General features: G+C 52.7%; 1 protein-coding gene across 1 annotated transcript in view; it reads left to right on the forward strand.

The window, feature by feature from the left end:
- Window positions 1–21,401, forward strand: part of PDE2A (phosphodiesterase 2A) — a 207,778-nt gene that overhangs the window by 25,741 nt on the left and 160,636 nt on the right. The gene's annotated exons all lie outside the window — the stretch shown is intronic.

The raw sequence follows: 21,401 nt of genomic DNA on the forward strand, positions 1-21,401 counted from the left end.
GATCCCTTTTAAATGTGCCCCCTTTCGGTGTTGAAGACTTCCAGAGGGGTAGCCGTGTTAGTCTGTATACAGCAAAAACAACGGGAGTCCTGTAGCACTTTAAAGACTAACAACTTTAATTTCAGCAAGCATAAGCTTTCGTGGGCTCCAACCCACCTCCTCAGACGCAGACGCAAGACGCATCTGAGGAAGTGGTTTGGAGCCCACGAAAGCTTATGCCTGCTGAAATTCAAGTTGTTAGTCTTTAAAGTGCTGCAGGATTCTCGTTGTTTTTCCTTTCTGTGTTGTTGGCTGTGCCCCCGTACCATGGGACACGGCACATTCCCATTCGGTGTTTTGACCCCGCTTGCACCCTTGCTCGTTCATCTTTGGGAAGGCCTCTGAAGCGCATCCCAAATGACATGCAAGCACCACTACTGAAACGCAGCCAGCTCTGGGCAGGAGCAAGGCAGCGACCTTGGGGGAAGGGACCATTTTAACGAAGGACACGGAAGCAGGCCCCTTTGTGGAGCCTGGGACGCCGGCAGAGCAGACAGGCCCTTGGACTGGGGATGTGGCAGTGGCTTACAGCCCTCGGGACCTGACTCGGCAGCATGGTTTCCTGCCTCAGGAGGTCTTAGACAGGCCCCACCCCGCTTCGTGTGGGAGAAGTGACACGATCACGCCATCCGGGGCCCAATCCTGGGCAGAGGACTGTGCAGAAGAGTTTGGTCCCTCACGAAGGCTCTAGAGGCTTGTTGACTTAACCAGAACTGCGTAGTCATTCGCCTGGCGTGGTGAGGGTGCCTGTTAGAGCACCCCGGGGCTGAGCTTGGCCAGCTGGGGAGGAGGCCTGCAGGTCAACTGAGCTGTAGCCACAAAGCCGGTGCCCCCAGGCACGTGCCCTGCCGGCACGCTTCGCCCAGCTGCGGAAGAGCCAGGTGTAGAGAGTTCACGATGGTCCATTCAGCCCACAGCCTCTGGGCTGAAACTGACATCCCCCCCCCTCCCAACTCACTTCCCCAAACGGCTGCCGGGCAGTGACAAATTTCACTCACTCCCAGCCTCCGGGATCAGTAGGTGAAAGTCTCCCGGACCCCTTAGCAGCCTCCACCCGGAGCCAAACTCCTCCCTGCTCCCGCCCCGGACTCGGTTCTTTTTGGAAAATAAAAAGCATCAGCGCCAGATATTCCCGTTGCCACGGCGTGATCCTGGCAGGAAAAGCCCCCCTGCCTTCGCCTGCTCACCACGCACGAATAAAACCCAGCCGCTTCGGAGAGGTAATGGATGGCGTAGTACAGCTAAGGGGATTCAGGAGGCTCTTCCCTCCCTCCTTGCACAAGGCAGGTTTTGCTATTCTTGGCTGAAAATTGCTTTTCCCAGGAGGGAAGTCTATTAGTTCTCTGGCTGCCATCACACGAGCAGCCTGGATTTGTCAGCTGTCTGCAGAGATTCCAGCCCACCGTGGCCAGATAGCATCTGATTAGATTTAGCATCTCCTCTTTAAACACTATGTATATTATCCAGAGCAGCTCAGCTTCCCTCCCGGCTCAGGGAGCCGTGTGCTCTCCTGCTGAAGTCTAGGGGCTTGGAGGACTGTAAACTGGGGTAGGGGTAGGCCCAGCGTACTTCATTTTTCCCAGGCGTCCTCTCTTTCTGCCCCTCGCTCTCTTTCCTTTCTTCCTATCTCTTGCGCTTCCTATCTCTCACTTCTTCTCTCTTTGTCCCCACCATGCGTTCTCTCTCTTCCCGTCAGTTTTCTCTCTTGCTTCCCTCTATTTCTTCTTTCTCTCACTTTCTCTCTCCCCACTGAGAACGGGGGTGAGCTTGGAATCAGCACAGCTGGTGGTAGATTTCCCCAGGAGAATTCTGTCTATTACGGGACCTTCTAGTGGTCTCACCCAAGATCAGGGCCCCATTGTGCCAGGGGCTGTACATACACCTAGTACACGGACCCTGCCCTGAAGAGCTTCCAGGCTAAGCAGAGAAGGGGAGGATTCTTGTTCTCATTTGAGCTGTGGCACAGAATAACCAAGGGGATATCCACATGGCGGTCACCAGGTGTGACTGCAGCACAAGTCGTCCATCCCATTTGCAGTGTAGCCAGAGCCTCAGGGACATGCCCAAGGTCACAGAGCAAGCCGGTGGCAGAGATGGGAACGGAACCCATGCTAGCGACATAGCCACGAGGCCATCTTTCCTTTAGCGGCTGTCCGCCCAGCGGTCCATCTGGTCCAATAGCCCCCCACCAGCCCGACCCCGGTCCACACCAGCGAAAGACACGTGAGCAGCACTGTGCAGTCTGCGACGTGGTGGAGTTTTCCCTGAAACCAGCGAGTGCCTTTCTGCCGGGAGAGATAAAGGCGCCAGACACGAGGAGATTGAAACCAGAGGGGGGGGAAAACGGGAGAAAGAGGAAAACCTTAAAAAGAACAACGGATTAGAAGAGCGATTAAAGTGATATAAGCACCCTGCAGCACAGGGAGAGAGAAATGCATTGAGTTGGAATGATGTGACCCCCGTCCCACACCTTTAAAGAGCCGAGGAGCAAAATTAGCCCGCCTTTATTGCTCTCAAACAGCCAAGGGGAGCAGGGAGGAGAAAGGCAGGAGAGCCGCGCCCAGCTGCCATGCGATCTGGCCGGCTTTAGCCTTTGCCAGGTGGCAATCTATTAAAAGAGAGCCCTGGAAATATTCTCCACGCCTGTCTCGGAGCAGATGGAGAGCTTAGCAACCCGAATCGGCAGCCACCACGGCAACGGGCTGCTCAGTATTATTTTTAATAAAGGCAAATGAATCCAGATTTTTGTTTGCCTCGTACATTTCCCGCCTTCCAATCCTTCTCTGCTCCCCACGGTTCTCTCCAGCCAGCCCTGGCCAGGGAAAGAGTCCAGGCAGGCGTGCGAGGCTACACCGTGGGTTCTAGTCCCAAGATTGAGTGGGTGACCTTTGCCAAGTCCGTTCCCTTCTCTATGCCTCAGTTTCCCCATCTGTAGGATGGCACCGAGTCACCTTCCGGAGGCTCTCCCCTTGGAGATCCCTGGATGGAAAGAGCTATGGCAGAGCTAAGTATTATTATGCGTCATTAGGGCAAGGACCCTCTAAGAGTAGCATCAGCACTGATCACATGGCCTTAGCCATGGGTCAGTCCCACGGCCCGTTATCCAATGACCCTTTCGCTCACCTAAACTACATGGGTAGGGTTTGGAGACAAAGGGACCCTGATCCCAACCAACTGCCCCTTTTCATAGTTACAAAACAAAATTCCCAAGCAACGAGGTTGTCCTAAACCAAAGCCCATCTCTGTCCTCGCCGGGGCACCGTCCGTGATCTGAGCTCAAAGCCAGCCACGTACTGGGACGGCAGCGTAACTCCCTCAGCAACGTGCTGCTGGCTCCGTAAATCACTGCATCTCCAACCTCCCCAGTGATGGGGGGAACTCGACTCGGTTCCTTCTGGTCTAAAAGACCAGGCCCCGCCCCCATGAGCTACAGGAGACTCGCCAAGGGCAGTTGGCAGTATAAGTCCCATGACACACAGTTGAGCAGTTCTGATTCCGTCCCAGAGAGGGCAGCGATGCGCAGAGTGGCGCAGGGGCGGTGGTTCAGACGATAGCATGCATTGGATGTGGAGCACGGTGGACGTTAGCTGGCAAAGGCCCGGCTCGTTTGTCAGGGGGTATCTGGCCGGTTGGCAGCCGGGGAAAGACGAGATCATTCCCCGGGGACCGCCGGAGAGGTCATTAGCTGGCAGAAAGGGGAGGCTGCTTGTGGAGGGTGGCAGCTGGATCTGCAGCCTCCCTAAAGCTGCCCCTGGCTGGGCAGAGGCAGCCACTAGCTGCAGAAGTTATACTGTGGAAGGGACGAGGGGGTGGGGGCAAGTCTCTAGCCTCAGCCAATGAAAAAAATGATAAAGAAAAAGACAAGGCAACCAGCCAATCAGCAGGGGAGATGAAATTACAATCACGCCAGTGATGTCACAAGCTCAGAAAAAGGGGGGAGCATCGGGTGGTGCTGATGGAAGACCTGCCGCCAGACCTTCGGCCGCATGATGGCAGGGGAGTCACCCCGACCTGGAGTGGCTTCCTCGTCTGCTCCCCCGTGGGAGTCCGAAGCGAACTGGGGTGTGATGCAGGGAAGTGGGGGGTCTCCGGGGTGAAGCGGAAAGCTGAAGGTTTCTCATGGTTGTTGAAGATCCGATCAGGGCTCTCTCTCTGAGAGTGATAATCCTGGACCCCTGGCCATGTTGTGGTGTATCTATCTGAATCCAGCCAGACCCTCATTCTTGCAGATGGATTTACCAGGGTCTCTGGATTATCCCCTCTCCTAGGATAGCATTGATGTCTGCTAAGATCAGGCTAGTCAGCCCTCAGCTTTCTAGGTGTTAGCTGATCACTGCCGGATTGCAGAAGGAATGACTCCCCCACATACGATCGCCAAGGAGAATCATGTGGACAGGCCTCTGTGCCTTGCTGAAGGCTTGGTGGGCCAGGGTCCTTAACCTGCCACCATATTCTTTGCCTCCTGTGCTGTTTGTTAACCAGCTGCTGCGCTCAGCCCCAGAGGTGGCTGCATTTCAGCAGCCTGCAGCGCGATTCCTGGATATTTGGTTTAGCAAGGGTTTCCAGAGCCTGCGCTAAGTGGGTTAGGATTACAGGCTGGCTGCCTGGTGCTCGCTTGGCCAGCTGAGCCGAGGGGCCCGCCGACCTTTGGCAAGCCTCACTAAGCCGAGAGCAAATGTCTAGGAAAAACACTCAGACGCACCAAGGAGCTTGAGCTTCTTCGCAGGCGAGCGGCGACAGGAAGGAGAGCTCTGTTCCAGGGGAAGCATTCCAGGAACACGCTGTCCTGGACAAAAGGTCTGCACCACTGCTTTCAGTCTCATTGCTAACGGATGCGCAGAGACACCTCACCTCTCCATAGCGATTGAAACGGAAGCTGCCTTCCCATTATCAGCATGATGTAGGCCCCCCCCCCCAAATGAAACGGAGCCACCTGCTGCCTTCCACCCCAGAGGTGGCTGCATCCCATTGCTGATAGAACAATCCGTGTGCCAGGGGTCAAATTCTTCTCCCAGGGGCCAGCGTGGCATTTGGGATCACTCCAGCCACCCTAACGATGCAGCCACCTCTGGGGCAGAACGCGGCAGCTATGCTAGGCCGAGAAGTAATATGTCTGAAAGAAACTGGGGGCAGGAGGCAGAGCTGGAGCCACCACTGTTGCTCTCCCATCATCAATATCTCCCATCCCAGCATTTTTCTGGACTAGGGCAGCCAGGGGTACTTTAACTCTCAGCGACGATGCTCCAGCTTCTAATAAAGGGTGATTTAGCAGAGTCGTTATGGCATATTAAACAGAGAGCAGCAGACTGAGGCAGATACATGGTCTGGTGGTTAATAATTATGACATAATAGATGCTGATCTTCCTACTGGTATTAAACCAGGGCTCAGGGGAGTGGGGGACATTTTGCTCCCTGACGTGCATGAGAAATGGAAGGGCAGCGGAGCATGGCGCTGTCACTCCACAGGGACGTTTCCACCCGGGGCTGGGCTGGACATGTGTGATCCCCCCATCCGTGAGATCCTGCGCAACAGCAAACGTGGCGTCACTCAGCGGAGCGGCTCTAGGGACGTGGCGGGTGGCCAGGCATCGAAGGGGCTCTGAACTCCTGCGGTCGGCTCCCGCCCCTGTGACCGTGGGCAAATCCCGCTCCAGAGAGGCTCCCCTGGCCAGAGCGAAGCTGAAATCATCCAACGCGGCTAAATGAAGGCAGGCCCCTTGGTCGCGTGGGGGGGACGCTCTTTAAAGCACCTCCCGGCTTGCCATCAAAATGCCCCATGCCAGACCCGGTTCTGTTTCTCATTTAACATTTCTAGTCTGGTAGCAGCCGGACACCCCGGCCAGGAGCTGCAGGGAGCCCAGCTGGACGGGGCGCCGCGTGGAGACACGTCTGCCTGGAGAGCTAAGTCAAGAAGCGATGCCTGAAAGGCGGGGTGGGGGTGAAGGAGGCGTTGGCACAAATCCAGGGGGCCTCAGCAGTTGGGTTTTCTAATTATAAGTGAAGTCAGCACCATACATGGAGCCGTTCCATGGCGCGAGGATTCGCGTCTCCAGGGCTGCTATTAATAATAGAGTATTTAGACAGTCACTGTCTCTCGAGGAGCGGGAAGGCCCGTGAGCTCATCCAGCCCATCTCCCTGCCAGTGCAGCCTGGCGCCCTCTTGGGAGTTTAACTGGGGCTTTAGCCGGCCGAGTCGCAAACAGCCCACGTCGCAGGGCACCAGTCGGGCAGCTGCTCACCTTTCCCCACGAGACGCGGTAACTCACCAAATCTCTGCCGGGCCCTTCTCTGCCTGCTGGAATTTCAGGGCCTCTGATCCATAGTATCCGCTCAGGAAAGGTTCCCGTCGTCTCCATCCCCTTCCTCCAGCCCTGTCCACCGGCCAGGGCCCATCTGTCTCACGAGGGCTGGTGCCCTGCTGGCGAAGCAGCGGTGAAGGCACTGGCAGGGGCTGGTGGGACCCAGCGGGCAGAGAAAAGGCTCGGGCGCACAGGAGGCTGGCATTCGTGTGGTGCTGGTGGAAGGGGCCAGGTTACCAGAGTGAAAATTTTATAACCACAGTTACGGGATGGGCAACACCAGGTTTTCTCACTCTGCTGTTACTTAACTTGTTACACGGCAGCTGCTGCCTCCTGCTACCTTCTCCTCTCTCTGGAACGGCTGAAATCTCCTTGTGCGTCCTCCTGTGATCGTCTTGATTTTAGTCAGGCCTTTGGCAGAGTCTTACATGACATTCTGAGAGGCCAACCAGGAAAATGTGGCCTAGGTGAAATTACGACCATGTGGGTTCACAGCTTGTTGAAAGACTGCACTCGAAGAGTGGTTATCAATGGTTCGCTGTCAAACGGGAGGGCATATCTAGTGGGGACCGGCAGGGGTCAGTCCTGGGACTGGAACCATTCAATGTTTTCATTAATGACTTGGATAATGGACTGCCGAGGCGGCTTATAAAAGTTGTGGCTGACACTGAGCTGGGGGGGTTGCCAGCACTTTGGAGGACCCGGTTAGAATTCGAAAGGACCGTGACAAATTGGAGGATTGGTCTGAAATCAACCAGGTGAAATTCAATAAAGACAAGCGCAAAGTGCTTCACTCAGGAAGGAAAAATGAAGTGGAGAACTACCCACTGGGGAATAACTGGCGAGGCGGCAGCATGGGCGAAAAGGATCCGGGGGTTAGAGTGGATCACAAATGGAATATGATCCAACAGTGTGACGCAGTCGTGAGATAGGCTAACATCATTCTGGGTGGTATTAACAGGAGTGTTGTGTATAAGTCATGGGAGGTAATTGTCCGGCTCTACTCAGCACTGGTAAGGCCTCTCAGCTGGAGTGCTGTGTCCAGTTTGGGGCATCACACTTTAGGAAAGATGGGGACAGACTGGAAAGAGTCCAGAGGAGAGCAACAAAAATGATGAAAGATTTAGAAAATCTGACCTGAGGAAAGGTTAAAAAACTGGGCATGTTTAGCCTTGAGAAAATGAGACCGAGGGGAGACCTGATAACAGCCTTCAAATCTGTTACAGGCTGTTCTAAAGAGGACGGTGATCAATTGTTCTCCACGTCCCCCGAACGTAGGACAAGAAGCGATGGGCTTCTGCCGCAGCAAGAGAGATTTAATTTAGATATTAGGAAAATCTATCTTGCTCGAAGGCGAGTTAAGCTCTGGAACAGGTTTCCAAGCATGGCTGTGGAATCCCCGTCACGGGAGGTTTTTAAGAACTGGTTGGATAAACCCCTGTCAGGGCTGGGCTAGGTTTACATGGCCCTGCCTCAGCACAGAGGGCTGGACATGATGCCCTCTCGAGGTCCCTTCCAGCCCCACCTTTCTGTGATTCTGTGATAACTCCCCACCCCGTCGTTTTGCAACGTGTGGGTTGGTGTCGTCACAGGCACCCTTCCCCATTGACTAACTTGGCGCCTCAGTGTCCTTCGGAGCTAGTGCTGGCCCTGCCCTTTGCAGAGGTAGTGTTGTCTAGTGGTTGGAACAGAGGACCGGGGATGCACGGCTCCTAGGTTCTATTCCTGTCTGCGCCACTGAGTTTGTTGCATGGCCTTGGGTGAATCACAAAGCCAACACTTGGTGTCTGGGCGCCGGAGTCACAAGCATTCTCAGTGTCTGAGCACTGGTGGTCGTCGGTTCAATGTTGACCCTGTGGGAAAGAGCACCCCCGACTGAATCAGCGTCACTGTCGGCTCAGCCACTGCGTCTCGCTGCAGGCTCTCCTGCTGACCGGACAGTGCGGGGCATGCGAGATCTGACTCGGAGAGCAGTCCAGGGTCATGCGGCCATGCAGCATAACAATCACTCCGGCTGCCTTGAGATGAAATGGAAGCGGCTGAGCATGGCAGGCCTTCCTTCCGATGCTAACGCTGATAGAAATTAGCACTGATTTAAAACCCTGGGTGCTCCAGACGTTGTCCAGCTTGTGAACGGGACTCGGAGTAGTTTTTGTTTTGGCCTAGCAGGAGAGACCTGGCATAATTCAGATTAGAAGGGAGAACCTGGTTGACACCCAAGGGAACAGACGCCTCTGTGAAAGTAAAGTGTGCAGCAAGGATCCAGGGCCTCCCCCTGAATTGGAACCCCCAATGGCTTTGAGACAAGATGCAAAGGGGCAGTCTGACCCCTGAGCCTCAAACCCTCCAGAAGTGCAGAAAGACTCATTGCATTTTTCTTCCCCTACACAAGCCTCTGTTTTGAGTTGGTCTCCCTGGAAGTGGAAGCCCAGAGCTGCGGTAAATGGCCCCTTTGTTCCCCTGTAACTAGCAGTGATGCTAATGCAAGGACAGATGCTCCTGGGAAGGTTAGAGAGTGGGAACCAGAGACGAAGGGTGGCCTTATGGTCAGAGCAGGCCTGAGCCTCTGAAAAGTGGAGGTCATGCTCCCAGCTCTGCTACGGACTTCCTGTGCGACCTTGCGCAAGTCATGTAAACCCAAATCATCAAAGGGATTTAGGCCCCATTGATTTCAGATGGAGTTAAATACTTTAATCCCTCTAGGTCTCAGTCCACATCTGTGAAATGGGGATAGTAATCCTTCTGTGCATGTGCAGACCTAGCACTGATCTCAATGGATGTACAGCACCTAGCGCTGATCCCAGTTGTTGTATGAATTCAGATGGAATGTATCGGCTAACGGTGTTAACATAACCCAGTCACTGTTTAACATTGAACAGTGTTAATCAAGGTCTGGGGTTTGGTATACAGAGATTCCAACCTGCTGATTACCATGGCAAATGCACGGTTAATAACCTTTTTAACCTTTGATCAAAGATACGGGAAAGGAGGGACAGCATTGGGAATGCAAAGTAAGGCTTTCATTTGAACAAGATCCCTTTAGCTGTTTTCATTGGTTGTTTTTCTTTTTTATTGTTCTTCCCCCCACAAAATCTCTTCGGGACCGTAAAAGGGAGTGACGGGAGGGAATAGCTCGACTCCTTATTTTTTGGTTTACTAATTAGGCCTAATAGCCGACACACCGATTTTGACCTGTTAACTTCCAGCTCCCAATCACCTGTTTGTAACAAGCATAATTGTAACAATCTTTGAATTCTGTCTCCCTGCCTCTTTGGCTTAGATGAATCCAGTTTCTCCGACCAGTTGTTTTGCACCGACTTTTCGCAGCATTTGTTATTGTGGCTTATTGTGACATGGCATTTTATGAACTTTTACTCGCTTCTTTCAATGAAACTCATAATTAGGGTAAATCTGTAGGGCCTGATTGTTACAACAGGCCTCTAGGCTTGACTGTATCATCAGTAACAATAAAGAAGCCGCTGGCTGGATGGGTGACAAGCTGAACATAGGACGCTCTGGGGCACTCTGGTTGCCTGAGGCTGTCATACTGATAATTCGCACCTCTTGGCAGCATCCTGGCTGATTGAGAGGCAGGTCTGGTAACAGAGAGTGGGGGTACTGAGTCCATGATGAGATCTGGTCCTGCAGGAGTCAGATGTCTGCGACGATCTCGGTCCCCCCCTGCTATTTTGCTGGTTGCATATAACAGTGTACATGAGTGAGAACGCGCAGGCCAGAGACCTTCCCCACAAAAATTCCTAGAGCAGATCTTCTAGAAAAACATCCAGGCTTGATTTAAAAAATGTCACTGATGGATCCTCTGTGACCCATGGTAACTTGTTATTATAGGCTGTTCTCGCTGCTGGATTCAGGGCCACATACCCCATCGTTCACTTGCCTGTACTCACTTCTGAAGAATGGAGATCTCCCACGTCAGAGCTGAATGCTGTTCAGGAGCTGCAAATAAGTGAGATTTTATACACACACACACTGGCTCGGCGAGCAGTAGTTAAAATCAGAGAATCAGAGAATATTAGGGTTGGAAGGGACCTCAGAAGGTGTCTAGTCCAGCCCCCTGCTCACAGCAGGACTAACCTCAGTTAATCATCCCAGCCAGGGCTTTGTCAAGCCGGGCCTTAAAAACCTCTAAGGATGGAGATTCCACCACCTCCCTACGTAACCCATTCCAGTGCTTCACCACCCTCCTAGTGACAAACTGTTTCCTAATATCCAACCTAGACCTCCCCCCCTGCAATTTGAGACCATTGCTCCTTGTTCTGTCACCTGCCACCACTGAGAACAGCCTAGCCCCATCCTCCCTGGAACCCCTTTCAGGTAGTTGAAGGCTGCTATCAAATCCCCCCTCATTCTCCTCTTCTGCAGACTAAACAAGCCCAGTTCCCTTAGTCTCTCCTCATAAGTCATGTGCTCCAGCCCCCTAATCATTTTTGTTGCCCTCCTCTGAACTCTCTCCAGTTTGTCCACATCCTTTTTGTAATGGAGGACCCAAAACTGGGCACAATACTCCAGATGTGGCCTCACCAGTGCCGAATAGAGGGGAATAATCACTTCCCTCCATCTGCTGGCAATGCTCCTACTAATGCAGCCCAATATGCCGTTAGCCTTCATGGCAACCAGGGCACACTGCTGACTCATATCCAGCTTCTTGTCCACTGTAAACCTCAGGTCCTTTTCTGCAGAACTGCTGCCTAGCCCGTCGGTCCCCAGTCTGTAGCTGTGCATGGGATTCTTCCGTCCTAAGTGCAGGACTCTGCACTTGTCCTTATTGAACCTCATCAGATTTCTTTTGGCCCAATCCTCCAATTTGTCTAGGTCGCTCTGTGTCCTATCCCTGCCTTCCAGGGTATCTACCACTGCCCCCAGCTCAGTTTATCAACTGAGACTTAACCTTGTGCAAATGCACAGAAAACTAAAAGTACGGTGATAAAAACTAAACCCAAAATGAGAACACATGAAAGCACTCCGAGCTGCCGATGGAAGAAGACAGACACCGTTATTCCGTAGGCAGTCACCATGCCACTTACCTTTTCCTTCTTTTAGTGGCTGACCATGCCAGCAGGGTGACCGCTTGGCTCATCGATCCATTGTCAGTGGCCAACAAACGCTCTGTTTTCGGAGAGGGTGTAGTAAAAAGGGCTCCGGGACACAGGCTGTGTCTACGTTACCATGTATGTCAGGCTAACATATGTCGCTTGGGGTGTGAATAAGCCACCCCCCCGAGCGATGTAAGCCAGACTGACAGAAGCGCAATGCAGCTGCCCCCGCTGGTTGGGGGGGTGGATTAGTTAAATCGACAGGAGCGCTCTCTCCCATCAGCTTAGAGCGCCTGCAGCCACGCTGGAACCTCTCTAGTGGAGCCCTAGCCAAAACCACGGAAAGCCATTTTGACCTCAAGGGGCGAAAGAAATAACAAATAGCGGCGCAGATCTTCCCCCGGCCCCACGTGCATGGACAGAGGCCGTTCCATTTCCCAGCCCTGGCATGACAAGGGGTGCAAGCGTCGCCAGCCTTAATACACGTGCACTAATTCCGTCCAGGAAGGGGGGTGGGTATGGCTCATCATTTTTATCCCATGGGCCAGATCGATCCCTGGGGAGACTCCAACACAGCCAGCGCGCATGCACCGGGGGCGTAGCTGTCCCATCGTATTTATTGTCTGTATCTCAGATGGCAGCTGCTGTGGATTGTGAGTCGTTTTCTCCTGGCCTTTGCCCCCCATCCTGTGCTAGGCAGGCTTCCTTCCTCCCGCGCTGGGTGAAACGGACGGCGGGCAGGCCCTGGCTGCAGAACGCACACACGGAGTGCAGAATGCTATGTGCACAACACAAACGCACGCACGCTGACGTGCACGCACACACACCCCGGCTTAGAGGAGTCGCGGCAGACAGCTGCGCTGAACGCCACGCGGTTCACCCGCCATCTGGGGGCTTCCTCTGCGCCCCGTTAATCCGCCTTGCCCGAAATAAGCATCCGGCGATGGCTGCGGTTACTGCTGAGCGTGGCCGGGCACGGCCTTAGCAAACCAGTTGATTTAGGCGGCCGCTGCTGTATCCCCCCCCAGGTCTGCCACTCGCAACCATCTCCCCCAGCGGAGGGCTCTTATCGGCCTCTCTTTCCCCCCCTCCAGCCTGCGGGCTTGCTTCCCTTCCTGCCTTTTTCTCATCCTGCCCCCCTGGGTGGGGGTTAGCCTCGTTGGCCGCTGGCTGCCCCCCCTCCTGCAGACCTGGGTCTGTGATGGGCCACGTCCTGGGCCACTCAGGAGCAACTCAGCTTGGCCCCCTTCCCCTGGGCGTTAATGTTGGAAGGGGCCCTTGGCTGAGTGGTCCAGTGTGGGACCCTGCGAGGTGGGGGAGGTCCCAGAGCTTGGGCTGAGAAGGTCTATTTACCAGCCCTTTAGCCTGCGTCGGCCGGCACGGCGGGTGTCTAATGCCATGTGCTCGCCCTTTCTCACCCACCACACCCCCTCCAAACGCTTGAGCTGTCTAGGAAGGGCTGAGGCAGACATTAGAGGGGGGCGCTGTCCCAGCGCAGGGACACGCTGCCCCGGTTCAGCCACACTTCCCAGCTAGGATCCGTCTCTTCTCCTGTGTCTTTCTCCGCTGGGCCCCCTTTTCTTGTCAAGCCAGAAGAAGGGCCCCCCACCCCACCCCACACACACACACACACACCACGTCCTTGCTGCAGCCTCTACGTTTGCAGGCAATGATCCTGTGTGTTCTCCGTCTTCTCCTCCCTGGTTCTCTTAACTCGTCCCGTGGCAGCTGATGTCCTCCCAGCTGCCTCCGGTCTGAGCCTTCCGAGGTGGACAGCCAGCGGTCAGAGGACCTGCCGGGGAGATCGGACCCATGGACGGGGAAGTTGCTATGGCATGGACTTTATTCAACGCCCCCTGCTGTCCTTGCTGCAGTGCTAGACGGTCCCCTGGCTTGTTAACGGGGCCACACAGAGAATATTTCTCCTACGGATCAAGGCTTTTTTTTTTTTTTTTATCCCCATCTTCACATGGATCTTTTTATTTGAATAAAAGGCCTGTGGAGGCAGGTGCCTCTGAGGGGTCCTGGCTTGACTGGCAGCTCCTCATTTCGCTCAGAAGCAGAAGGGCAGCGGGTTCAAGTCGCTGCCTAGAAATGCCAGTGCCGTAATTACAGCTGCCGCTTTGCGCGCGCGTCTCTTTTAATTCCTTCCCGTCTCAGGCTCTTTAATTTCCACTTACAGCTCCCGCTTTCGCTCTTGTACTGCCATGCACGCTGCTCCTGGCGCTGGCCGGGTAGCGCCCGCCGCCCCCTCTCTCTCCCGGCCAGGAGCAGATAGTCCAGTGGTTAGAGCAATCGCCTCGGACTTGGGACCCTGCTCTGCCACAGATGTCTGGTGTGACCTTGGGAAAGTCCTTTAACCTCTCTGTTCATACGTGCCCCGCCTGCAACAGCCCTACCTCAGAGGGGTGTGAGGCACTGCCAGGCCTATCTAGGTAGGAGATTCCACCACATGCATCACGCCTGCTCTGCCGTACGTGGCGCTCTCACCGCTGTTTGATGTACCAGCCAGGAGGGCCCCACTTTTGCCCCCCCCAGCATGGGCGTGGCTCTGGTAGACAGAGCGCCCCGGCTGAGCAGTGGCGATATCACCGTATCTATCATCTCTCATTCGCTATCGAGATGTCGACTCCGGCTCCATCGCCAGCTGGTCACCTTTTCAAACACACACTTTTGCCCCTCGCGGTTGGGAAGCGCCCCCTGGCTCAGTGATGGCGGGGAGGGAGACAATAACAGAAAATGCAGCGATGGGCGGAGTGTTAAATGCCTTTTGTGTTTCCCTGAAAAGGTGAGCGGTGACTGGCCAGCCAACACAGTGAACATCGTGGTTGGTTCCCTGACCATTTTGGCTAATAGCCATTGATGGACCTAGCCTTATCTAGTGGCAATGAGTTCCACAGGTTAATTGTGTGTTGTGTGAAAAAAGTGCTTCCCCTTGTTTGTATTAAACCTGATGCCTATTAAAAAAAAACAAAAAAAACCTAGGATCGGACATGAGGCTGGAATGGGGACAGGACAAGTTCAGAATTACTTGGGTCTGGCCCACACGAGAGAGTTTTGTTGACAAAACAATGGAGGTGTGCAGACTAAAATGCCCTCCCACTGCTAGGCCGACATAATAAAACCCCCTTGACGAGAGGTGTAGGGCTTATGTCGGCTTAGTTAAGGGCGACGCCGTGTCAACGGAGAGGCCCTGCGTCCCTTACGTCGGCAGTGGGGTGTCCTTTGTCAACAAAGCCCCTCAGAGGCCTGAGCAGCTGGTCTGTGCTCGCAGCTGGGAGTGGGGTGAGAAGCCCAGCCTCCCCTCCACCTCCTCCATGCCAGGAGCCGGGGCAGCCTTGTCAATTTAACAGCTGAGCCGGCTCCTGGTGGGGACCAGAAGCCAGGGCAGCTGGACCCCACTTCTCTGAGGAGAGAGGACCTGGATGGCTTCCCCCTGGGAATGGGGAGGAACTTCCCTGGGTTTCCCTCAGCTCCCGGCAGGGAACAGGGAAGGGAGAAGCCTGAGGCTGGCTCCCGGCGGGGAATAGGGAGGAGTGTAGGAGAGGGCAGCCCACCAGCAGCTGAGAGACGGGGCTTTCAGCTTCCTGCACCGCCCCTCTTCGGTCGGTGGAAGTGCTCCTGGTGCGGATGCACTCCGCCGACCCAAGGAGGGTCGTGTGGACATCAGCAGTCGACCTATGTTAGGTCTACTTAATTTTCTAGTGTAGACAAGGCCTCAGACAAGTTAGATGTCTTCAAGTCAGCAGGGCCTGATGATGATGATGAGGTGACTGGCTCTGTGGATGGGGGGAAGCGGTGGACATGGTATATCGTGACTTTAGCAAAGCTTTTGATACAGTCTCCCACAGTATTCTTGCCAGCAAGTTACAGGAGAATGGGTTGGATGAATGGACTATAAGGTGTATAGAAAGCTGGCTAGATCATCGGGCTCACTGAGTAGTGATGAATGGCTTGATGTATAGTTGGCAGCCAGTAACAAGGGAGTGTCCCAGGGTCAGTGCTGGGGCCGGTTTTGTTCAACATCTTCATTAATGATCTGCAGGATGGGGTAGATTGCACCCTCAGCAAGTTTGCAGCTGACACTAAGCTGGGGAGAGTGGTAGATACGCTGGAGGGCAGGGATAGGATACAGAGTGACCTAGACAAATTGGGGATTGGGCCAAAAGAAATCTGATGAGGTTCAACAAGGACAAGTGCAGAGTCCTGCACTTAGGATGGAAGAATCCCATGCACAGCTATAGACTGGGGACCGATGGGCTAGGCAGCAGTTCTGCAGAAAAGGACCTGGGGGTTACAGTGGATAAGAAGCTGGATATGAGTCAGCAGTGTGCCCTGGTTGCCAAGGTTAACTGCATATTGGGCTGCATTAATAGGAGCATTGGCAGCAGATGGAGGGAAGTGATTATTCCCCTCTATTCAGCATTGGTGAGGCCACATTTGGAATATTGTGTCCAGTTTTGGGTCCCCCACTACAGGAAGGATGTAGACAAATTGGAGAGAGTTCAGTGGAGGTCAACGAAAATGATTAGGGAGCTGGAGCACAGGACTTATGAAGAGAGGCTGAGGGAACTGGGCTTGTTTAGTCTGCAAAAGAGAAGAGTGAGGGGGATTTGATAGCAGCCTTCAACTACCAGAAAGGGGGTTCCAGGGAGGATGGAGCTAGGCTGTTCTCGGTGGTGGCAGATGACAGAACAAGGAGCAATGGTCTCAAGTTGCAGTGCGGGAGGTCTAGGTTGGATATTAGGAAAAACATTTTCCCTAGGAGGGTGGTGAAGCCCTGGAATGGATTACCTAGTGAGGTGGTGGAATCTCCATCTTTAGAGGTTTTTAAGCTGTGGTTTGACAAAGCCCTGGCTGGGATGATTTAGTTGGGGTTGGTCCTGCTTTGAGCAGGGGGTTGGACTAGACACCTCCTGAGGTCCCTTCCAACCCTCATCTTCTCCGGTTCTATGATTCTATGAAATACATCTTATGTGAAGAACTGGCTGAAGAAATCTCTGAGCCATTAGCGATTATCTTTGAAAACTCATGGAAGATGGGGACATCCCAGAGGATTGGATAAGGGCAAATATAGTATCTCTCGACAAAAAGAGGATTAAGGACAGCTCAGGGAATTACAGACCAGCCAGTTTAACTTTGGTACGCAGAAAGATAATGGAGCAAATAATCAAACAATCGTCTGTAAGCACCTAGATGATAAGGTGATAAGTTGCAGTAAACATGGATTTGTCAAGAACAAATCATGTCAAACCAACCTGATATCCTTCTTTGACAGGGTAACAAGCCCTGTGTATACAGGAGAAGCAGTACATGTGATGTATCTCAGCTTTACTAAGGTTTTTGATTTTGTTTTGCGTGACCTTCTCATAACACCTAGGGAAATATCTTCTAGACCAGTGGTTTTCAAACTTTTTTCACTTGCGGACTCCTAAACATTTCTAATGGAGGTGCGGACCCCTTTGGAAATCTTAGACGTAGTTTGCAGATCCCCGGTTGAAAACCACTGGTCTAGACAAACTTACTATAAAGTAGGTGCACAGTTGGTTGGAAAAGCATTCTCATAGAGTAGTTAGCAGTCAAGCTGGAAGGGCGTATCGAATGGGGTCCCACTGAGATCTGTCCTGGGATTCATTCTATTCAATATCTCCATAAATGCTTTGGATACTGGCATAGAGAGTATGCTTATAAAGTTTGCAGAAGAGACTACGCTGGAAGGGGTTGCACGCGCTTTGGAGGACAGGCGGAGAATACAAGATGATCTTGACAAACTGGAGAAATGGTCTGAAATAAATAGGATGAAATTCAATAAGGACAAATGTCAAGTACTGTGCTTAGGAAGTAATAATCAATTGTGCAAACACAAAATGGGAAATGCGTGCCTAGGAAGGAGTTCTGTGGAATAGGATCTGCGGGGTATAGTGAATTACAATGTAAATATGAGTCAACAATGTAATGCTATTGCGGAAAAAGCAAACACCATTCTGGGATGTAATCAGCAGGAGTGTTGTAAGCAAGACGTTAGAAGTAATTCTTGCTCTCTACTCTGCGCTGATTAGGCTTCTGCTGGAGTATTGTGTCCAGTTCGGGGCCCCACACTTCGGGAAAGATATGGCCAAATTGGGGAAAGTCCAGAGGAGAGCAACAATAATGATTAAAGGTCTAAAAAACGTGACCTCTGAGGGAAGATTGAAGAAAATTGGGTTTGTTTAGTCTGGGGAAGAGAAGACAGAGGGGGGACATGATAACAGTCTTCAAGTACGTAAAAGTTTGTTATGAAGAGGAGCGTGATAAATTGTTCTACTTAGCCACTGAGGAAAGGACAAGAAGTAATGGACTTAAACTGCGGCAAGAGAGATTTACGATAGACACTGGGAAATTAGGTTAACCATTCCTCACTGCCAGTGTAGTTAAGCTTCGGAACAAGCGACGTAGGGAGGCTGCGGAATCTCTGTCAGTGGCGATTTGTAAGAACAGGTGAGACAAACACATGGCAGGGATGGTCTAGAATGGTTAATACTTAGTCCTGCCTCAGCGCAGGGGGGCTGGAGTAGATGGCCTCTTGAGGTCCCTTCCAGTCCTACCTATTTGTGATTCTATACACATGCACAAAGCCCACTGCTATTGCAACAAACGGAAGCTGAGATCGCCACATAATCACGTCACTCCAGCAGCTGGTGCTTTAAGAAAAGCAGCCAAAACCCACAAGACTCTACCACGTTGCAGGGCGAGGGGGGGCAGGGCCTGTCTGTGCTTTATATTTCCGTGACGACCGGGAGAGAGGGGCCGTGGCTGTGGTGGAGGATGCTCGTGGGAGAAACACGGGCTGAAACGGATCTCGGCAGCTGGCGGAGCCTGGCGTGGGGGCAGAGGGGCTGTTATGGGGCAGAATTCCCAGCCATTGTGACCGTGCCAGTGAGATGGGATCCGGTGGAGGCGGCAGCAGCCTGGATCAGTATAGATGAGACACAGTGGAGACCTACTACCCGTTAGGGGGTGATGAAACGATGTGAACCCGTCGCCCAAATGCCTTTTCATTCCTAGTGCACCCAGCCCCTCTTTGTTATTGTAGGGTTGCTCGTGTCTGTCGGGCAGCACACGCGTTTTTGTACAGTAAGGCCGCTCCTCCGTTCCGGGTAGGAAAGTCGGGTTTGCTATCGTAGGGTTGTCCGTCAGTACTGGGTAGAAAACACTAGTTTGTTATTGTAGGGTTGCTAAGGAGGGCCGGGGCTGGGCGGTTTGTATTGGAGGGTTGCTAAGGAACGCTGAGCTGTGCCCCTGGTTTGCTTTTGTTAAGCTCTGAACTAGACACACAGATTCTCTGCAGAGGGCTGGCCCCGTCCATTGGTTATTGTAGGGCCACACGTGTGCACACTGTTGCCCTTTGTGCAGTGGCTTTGCACACAGAGGAGTGAGGAAAAAGCTGGCGCTCAAACGCCGGGCCTCACCAGCTGGGAGTGGGCCCCTTTAAAGCGTCACTTTTGTTCCCCAGTTAGAAACGCTTTGTCTGCTCCACAATGGAACCCTGCAGGCGTTGCCCCCTCCCAGTCGATTATTTCTAATTCATGAGTAATCAGCTGTTGACAGATGTGCAGGGGGACAAAGGCTGCTGGCGATGCGGGCGCTCCTGGCTCTGGGGTTGCCAGGTTTTTCAGGCCTGGAGGCTGTGTAACACGCTTTCAGGAAGCTGACTGTCAACATGTCATCACTGGCATTTGAAACAGACCATAACCCAGGCGCTGAGAGCTCTGGAAAGTTACAAGGCTAAATCCTGTAGTAACCAGCTGGGGAGAATTGCCCGACGACTCAGGCAACAACATCTGCCCATCTCCATCCATGGAAGCAGCGACAGTCGTGGAATATAGGGAGCTCTAGCAACCCCACACTCTGTGGCTGTGGAGTAAACCACTGGCTGAGAGCCGGGTAATTAGCTTAAACCCTTCAGCATGGAACATAGCAGCATGAGCCGCAGTATTGTGCAGAAACAGATGCCAGGCTGCGTGGGTGCAGAACTGGGGCAGGGCACAGCTAGACCAGGCTGTGAGGTTCCAACTCAGTGCTGGAGGTCTGGAAGTAAATAAAGACGGAGCCTAGGAATCGCCATGCTGGATCAGAACACTGGTCCATCGGCCCCTCTCTTCCACCCAGCTTTTCCATACTGAGACCCACACCCTCATCTAGCTGGAACCCCCTTTCCACTTAGCATACAGGAAGGGCAGGGTGGTTGCCACCCAGTGACACCTGTTTCTGACCTCACTGGGAGTGTGTGTGTCACAGCCCCTAAATTGAGCTCCTATGAGCTAATCCAGTGCCCTGTCGCTAACAGTGGGTTGTACCAAATGCTTCAGAGGAAGGTGCATGAAACATTGCAGTGGGCAATTATGGAATTATGGCCAAACAGCAGATTCCTTCCTGACCCCCAGAGAGCAGTCATCCTATGGCCTGAAGCATGAGGGTTTATAGCCCTTCTAACTATATATCCCCCTTATCCAATGTGATTGTGAATGGTCCCATTATCCAAATCTTATTTTAATCCTAAATTAACCTGCTACCTAATCCTGCCAAGTTCCTGACCTCTGTGACATATTGTCTCAGGGAGTTCCCCAGGCTAATTATATATAATCCTTATATAAAGGATTGCCTTTGATCATAGAAACATAGAATCATAGAGTTGGAAGGGACCTCAGGAGGTCATCTAGTCCAACCCCCTGCTCAAAGCAGGACTAACCTCAGATAAATAATCCCAGCGAGGGTTTTGTCAAGCCGCAGCTTAAAAACCTCCTGATCAGTGTTGCCTTTGTTGCATGTCATAAGAACGTCCATACCGGCTCAGACCAATGGTCCATCTAGCCCAGGATCCTGTCTTCCGACAGCAACAAGTGCCAGGTGCTTCAGAGGGAATGAACAGAACAGGGAATCATCAAGTGAACCATCCCGTCAGCCATTTCCAGCTTCTGGAAAACAGCAATCTCTGCCCATTGATGGACCTATCTTCCATGAACTTATCTAGTTCTTTTTTGAACGCCATTATAGTCTTGGCCTTCACTACACCTTCTGGCAAGGAGTTCCACAGGTTGACTATGTGGTGTGTGAAGAAATACTTCCTTTTGTTCATTTGAAACCTGCTGCCTATTAATTTCATTTGGGGACTCCTAGTTCATGTGGTATGAGAAGTGGTAAATAACACTTCCTTATTCACTTTCTCCACACCAGTCATGATTTTATAGACCTCTATCATACCCCCCTTAGTCGTCTCTTTTCCAAACTGAAAAGTCTCAGTCTTATTAATCTCCCCTCATATGGAAGCTTTTCCATACCTCTCATCATTTTAGTTGCCCTTTTCTGTACCTTTTCCCATTCCAGTATATCTTTTTTGTCGGTTTCATTGCATGGTCCCTTGCTCGTGGATCAGGACAGAGGGTAAATAGGAGCACCCAACTTACTTCCTCTCTACCGGCTGATTTTTGTACCTGTTTCATTTCCCTTCAGCTTCATTTCCAGATCTTCTGGGCAGTGAGCCCACAGGAGAGGCTGCCATGCCACTGTGGTTTCCTGCCCTGTGGATGGCTAAGCCATTTTGTACATAATTCAGTGTAGTGTTCGCTTGCCGTTTCCGCCCACAAGAGGTGGATGAGCTGCCCATGACAAGTCTCCTGTTGTCTCTTTTCCCTCTCCTGTTGGAAGGGAGGGGACTCCTGGCTAGGACACGTCTCTAATCAGGAACTGCTGCTGCTCCACATAGAGAAACTCCAGCAACTCCTCCTCCAGGCACTAGCTTCTCTTGCTGTTCCTTCTTCAGAGTCCTGTCCTCACCAGCCAGGGAGATGGGGGGCCTGGACTTACCTGGGCGCACTGGGTCAGAGCCCGCTGGATGGCTCGGTAAACTGGGCACGGCCAGCAATATGCATTGTAATAGGGCTAAATGTAAATGTCCACAGCTAAGAAGATGGCATGCAACCACATCTACAGCCCCCCTGGGGGACATTACCCTGGGAAGCAGTGACTCTGG

Source organism: Emydura macquarii, unplaced genomic scaffold (assembly GCF_026122565.2).
Source record: "Emydura macquarii macquarii isolate MOO-44397 ecotype Brisbane River unplaced genomic scaffold, CSIRO-AGI_Emac_v2 contig_509, whole genome shotgun sequence".
NCBI classification, from domain to species: domain Eukaryota; kingdom Metazoa; phylum Chordata; order Testudines; family Chelidae; genus Emydura; species Emydura macquarii.